The 6,159-nt window shown below is 32.9% G+C and overlaps 1 long non-coding RNA gene and 1 pseudogene across 1 annotated transcript; one reads left to right on the forward strand and one right to left on the reverse strand.

The window, feature by feature from the left end:
* Positions 1-120: 120 nt before the first annotated feature.
* On the reverse strand, positions 121-385 carry LOC106313134. Its single transcript, XR_001264305.1, has 2 exons — positions 255-385; positions 121-176 (listed from the first exon to the last, which is right to left on the reverse strand). It is a non-coding gene; the product is annotated as an uncharacterized LOC106313134 (long non-coding RNA).
* Positions 386-2,656: 2,271 nt separating this feature from the next.
* On the forward strand, positions 2,657-4,173 carry LOC106315005 (annotated as a pseudogene).
* Positions 4,174-6,159: the final 1,986 nt, after the last annotated feature.

Genomic DNA, 6,159 nt, shown 5'->3' on the forward strand with positions numbered 1-6,159 from the left:
ATCCACAAGGATAGCTTCCATCCCGAGAACAACTTCAGGTTTATTTTTGGAGTAGTAGTTCCATACCCGTGAGACCAACACTCGAATTTTCCTTTCTTTTTGAGATGAATTGAGCTGGGAAGATGAATTGAGCTGGGAAAGAGGAGTATACTCCAGTGGCATCTTCAACCTATACTCTGCAGAAATAGAGAGTGGATGATGTATTAGATAAGAAGAAAAGAATTGTTCTAAGAATATTGATGGGAAGCAAAAACCTGTGGAGAGTGTTTTGGCTACGATGGTGAGGAAAAAAGAATAGAGATGAAACGATGGTGGAAAAAAAGAAGGTGAAGCTGTGGTGATAAAGAGAACCGGAACAGGAAAAGCTATCGTGTGTTCAGTTGAGAATAATTAGGCTTAAAGGTTTGTGGGATAAGTAGTGGGTAGTTATTCTATATTTATCTATTGTAATTGTTAATTTAATTTTATTGAGTTGGTATTTTATCTAACCTTTATTGTATTAGTTTTAATACAATTACATACACTATATTTAGAAATCTTGTATTTGATCCGTAGAAACCATTTTGTAAGAGTATACTATTCTTTGCAAAAACCAAAACACTCATAGTTTTTAATTTCCAACCATATCAAACCAGCATGTATTTAGTATTACTTTGTATATCTTCGTTAGTTGAAAAGTTTATATTGTTGAAGTCAGATTTTTTTTTTATAGGTTTCCACTTTATTTGCTATAAATAATTTAAAAATAAGTAAATTTATCATGAAAAAATATAGTTCAAATAAGAAGAGCATTATAAGCATCTTCAAATGTAGTATACAAAATCCCATTAACAGTTTGTATATCCTCGTAACTGGTCGAACTTTTGATCTTGTTTAAAAGAAGACTCAGATAAAAAATTTCTTTTGTACTTGAGTAATTTTCATGTTTACTATTTGTATTCTCTCTGTTCTTACTATTAACTTCAATCCAATCTTGAAATTGTGTAGTTTCATTTGCCTTCTTTGCTGAAACATTACCAAAATCATCACCTCCATGTGTAACTTCTTTGTCACCTTTTTCGTATTGGTTCTCTCCATCCGTAGCAAATATGAAAAAAAAAACTTATAAATTAAATATGACAAAAACACAGAAATTATCCGAGGAGGCGGATAATGCCTGATGAAGACGAGGTCTTAGGCGAAATTTGGGTTTTTCCTCGGTTAGGTTCGGACATTGAAATTAGATTCGGTTTGGGTGAAAATAATGTCACCTAGATGAAACCGAACATCCAATTTCGTTTCGGTTAGGTTTTATTTATTACAGCAAAATATGTGCTGGACAAAAATTATTAATAGCCCACTTTGGTATGTTCCCGGAGCTCCTCAGGTTTAGGCATAGACGAACTCTGGTTGATATATAAAAAAAAGGCATAGACAAAGTCCCATATAGAGCTTGGAATTTGAATCATTTATCCATGGGCCCACCTCGTTTGATCCGTCGCCAAATGCGGTCGAGTGATTTGAAAAAATTAATTTACGGATGCGGGTTGAGTGTTGAGTGTTTTTGACGCGGAACGACTGTGGGGTCAGCGAAATTTCAACTGCGGATATCCGCCAACTGTAAAAATATAGAAAATATTTATTTAATTTAATATTAAATATATTATTATTTTTTAAATAATTAGTATATAATTGAAATAATTATTTTTAATATAATTAATATTACCCTTGGATCGGACGGATTGTCCGCGGATTTTGGCATGACATGTGCAGATTTAAGATTTTTTGTTTGCGGATCAAGCGGGTTAGTTTTTTGCATCAAAAACTGACTCGACACGCAACGGGACGGGTGGACCCGCCAATCCATCACAAGTCACAGAGTTGTGCAATTATTTTAAACAAGAAAATAAAGCTCACATATATGGTGATGATTGATTCGATCGTGGCTGTAAAATTTTATCTGTAAAATTTAGATGTGGATATGTTAGTTGTAACTATGAAGTTGTTACTATAAAATTCATTTTTAAACTTTTGGTGTAGTTAAATTTATATAGATGTAAGCTATAGACTATAGGTATTTTAAAATAAAATTTGTGAAATTTGTGATGTATATATAAAATTATTATTTTTATCAACTAAAATAATTTATATTAATATTTATTTATAAATTATCAAAGCCTACTTTGGTTTAAAATTTGATATGTAAATAATATTTATATTATTTAAAATATGTTTTAAAAAACACCCAAAATTAAATAAAAATATTTTTATTATGATCTAATTTATAGATATTTTTTTCATTTTACACATTTTACAGCGTATAAAAGAAAGATGTATGTTTTTTTGCTTAAAATACATAAGAAAAAAAGTTTACTTTATTTTTTCTTGTAGTAGCTTTAAAAATAAAGGTAAAATATGATTGGTAAAATTAAAAGGAACTTGATGTAGTCTTTAACTTTTAAAAATAAAAGTAAAACATGATTGATACAATTTAATGATTTAAAAATAAATCTAACAATACTAAAAGCCAAAATATGCTCAATGGAGAGGGTGTCCACGTAGGCTCTAGAAAATCTACCATTAAAAACGTGACATGTCAGCATCTTTAGTCATGACCTGTTTCTTATTTGTTTTAGTCGATGTCTCTCATTAGCCCATGCGTTGGCCCATAATGATTATGAATCCCATCACCTTTGGTTCGACGCATCAGCTCCTCCTTCCTCGCCTTTAACTACATATAACTTTTGATTTTTTTTTTGTTCTCTTCCAATGATTAGAATCAGCGTGGTTATGTTGTGCTCAACGTTGTTTTGATCCAAGTGTTTGTGAGGTTTTTCAGGAGGTTAGAGAGGAAGATTTTGAGGAGTTCTATCAGACCCGTTTCCACTTGCCATTTAAGATGATGCTGTTACACTAGACCTTAAATAGGAGGAAGATTATATCTCTTATTGCTGACTTTGTGATGTAGAGGTTTGCCTTTTTCAGAGCCACTTTTATTATGCAAGTTAGGACTTCTATAGGCGATTTCTTTGTGCTTTTATTTATGTTAAACTCAGTAGTAAATATTGCAGGACATGTAATCGGGCATTGAAGGATTTGATCACCATTGAAGGGTAAGGTTTGGTGGTTTAACATCTAAATCTAAAACTATTATTTTGTTTGTTTGTTCACCCATAAGCTTTCTCTTTGTGTATTTGGTGTAATCAGTGGATCAATAACTACGTTGGGAAAAGGAACTATACCATTTGTCTTGCTTATGGTATGTGTATTGCCGCCTCTCTCTCTCTCTCTCTCAAATACTTGAAACAAAAACCTTTAGCTCATTCAAGTCACGATATCAACATGCTTTTGTTGCAACAGCTAATGATAGAAGGTGGAAGTGGAACAACCATTAACATATTTTTCAGGTGTTTTGTGGACAAGAAAGGGATGGAAACAAAATTGAAGCGAAGGCTTCATGTAAAGTTCCCTAGATGAGCTCTTGCTACAATATATGTATGCTCTTCACACTTGCTTATGTCTCATAAAATCTGATGCAACTTCTCTTCGCTTATGAAGTTTGTAATGTTTTTTTTTCTTACATGTTATATTGGTTTTGTTAACGGCCTATGGTCCAACATCCTTGCGGCAGCTTTTCCTCTTCCATGTCGTTTTCATAAGAAAGGTGACCCTTACTGTCTCCTAGCCATAAAGCTAGCAGAGTTACTATGCTTTAGATTTCGTTAAACAAGTAGTGCTCAAATACTTGAAGGGGATGAGAACATATGACTACTATATATTAGCAATGAGGGAGACGAATCAGTTTACAGTAATGGACCCTTTTGATGAGTTGGATTCATCTTCAGATGAAAGCTCCGATTTCGATTCGCCTGAAAGTCCAAGACAAACGTTGATCTCAAAGTTTATGTGCAAAAAAGCAGATGAGGTGAATACATAAACTCTTTATCAGTGTATACATCTTTTCTACTCAAAGATAATATTCTGTTGTCGACGTAATCAGCAGAGACTATCCATAAAGATAGAAGAAGATGGGCGTTCAACTTCTTCGACGCTCATCAACAAGAAACCAGGTTTCTATGGAAGCATAAACCCACGAAATCTGATCACTTTAAGGTAATATGGATGAATGCAGACCTTTGTGGAAGAGGACATGCGTTTGATGTGTTGTGTTGTATCTGGGTTGGCAGATCGTAGTACACTCATTCCAGTCACTGAACTTCTCTTTGATGGGCGTTCTAGAATTGTTTCGGGCCCTAAGCTAACTTTTATTGGTTGCAGTCGTTGAAGATTTAGAGGATGGGAATCATACTTTTCAGGTAGGATCCTTACACTACAACACATCCCTTTTGATTCTTGAGCTGTAAATTTCTGTGGCAGATGATATGTTTTTGCCTCTGTATGTGAAAATAACTAACTGTCCAACTCATTTTTTGCTTATTCATATTTGTAGCCAAAGGACAGTGTTGTGACATGAAACCTGCCATTGTCGAAGTGATACATCATTTATTGTTACAACATAAGCTTACGTGGAACAATTTAATTTGCAAATATTGAGCTGTGTTAGTGATTCTGATAATGTAGATATACAAAAACATTGGAGAGAAGTACTCGAGGCTGAGATACTTAGAAGATGCAAAAGAGGACAACAAAACCAAGTGGTGGATCTGATGAGAGATGTTTCATATAGCCATGGATAGCATTATCCTTGCATTATCATTGAATGACGATGAGAAGTTACAGCTACTTGCCTTTTTCTTCTACAGTTAATTAAGTTTATAGTTTGTCTTAACGTACAAGATAAATAGGAAGAGTAGGCGTGGCGTTGATAATTATTTGGTAGAAATCTTAGGTGTATCTCTTTAGTTTGAGGGTTTGATTCAGTAGCATCTATGTGCCATCTTTTGGTTGTATCTGGTGAGGCTGAAGTTGGTGGGAATATGAAAAAGCAGATAATGGATGAGTATGAGAATTTGAGTTTGAAGTGATTGGTGCCTCATCCTCCATCACTTCCACCATCTCCAAGATATGAATCAAGAGAGGCTGAGGGAGACAGCATAACCCATAAACAGATCAACAAGTTCTGGAGGCAGAGGCAGATCTAAAGAGGAGCATCTCTTTGCTGCAGCTCAGACCCCGTAACCTCTCTCTATCCTTTTGGTTTTGACAATTCTTGTGAAGGTCTTTAAATCACTGAAGAGGAAAAACAATATTTCTCAGAGTTTTTATGATCTTCCGCTATAACTTGGATAAAGACTCTTTAGATCAAACTAATTATGAAGGTCGATATCAATATCTATTGGTGTCTATTGGAGATTCAAACTCTTATGTACAGTTACAATAATATGAATTCAACTTTCAAGTCTCTGATACATTATTTTCGCAACAAAAAAAAAACAATTTACTGATTTAGACTAAGCTAATATATTCTTTGAAAGTCTATGAGAACATTGAGAATTATGCGAAAGCATAAATTTTTGTTTTCGTAACAAAGTTAAGATATGGACTAAATTTTGATCGTCATGAACTGAGCACAAAACATTTTCATGTACGTGTTCGAGTTAATATATTATTTCAGTTCCTATTTAAATTTTTCAGACCAAAGAAAACTCAAAAATATAGTTCTCTAGAGTCCTAATAGAAATATTATTTGAAACATTTGTTAACCTCGCGATTTCTTTTCATGAGAATTCAACTAAACAAGATAAAAAAATAGATTTACATATATTTAATTGCCATTTTATTCATTTTGCTGACTATTTCATTTGGATATTAATACACAACAAATTTCAAATTCGACCAATTTCAAATTTTAGTAATGTATCTTTCTGAAGTTACAAAAAATAAATAATAATGCATCTTTATGTATTACACTATCATTATACATAGATTATATATACATAAATAAATATAATATAACAACATAAGTTTGCTTTCCGCGATTCATTTGAAAACTTTTTAAGTTATCCACCTAAAAAAATTAATTGAATCAATCAAATTGTTAGAAAATGACATGTCATCTATATTAGAGCTGGGTATAAAATCCGTCCCCAAATCCGCCGATTCAAAATACTATAACTTAAATCCGGTTGGATCTATTAAAATACTGAACGGATATTAAGTTGGAAGAAATTAGAATATTGAACCCGATTAGATAATGCCCGATATCCAAAGTCAATCCAA

Source organism: Brassica oleracea, chromosome C9 (genome assembly GCF_000695525.1).
Source record: "Brassica oleracea var. oleracea cultivar TO1000 chromosome C9, BOL, whole genome shotgun sequence".
NCBI lineage: Eukaryota > Viridiplantae > Streptophyta > Magnoliopsida > Brassicales > Brassicaceae > Brassica > Brassica oleracea.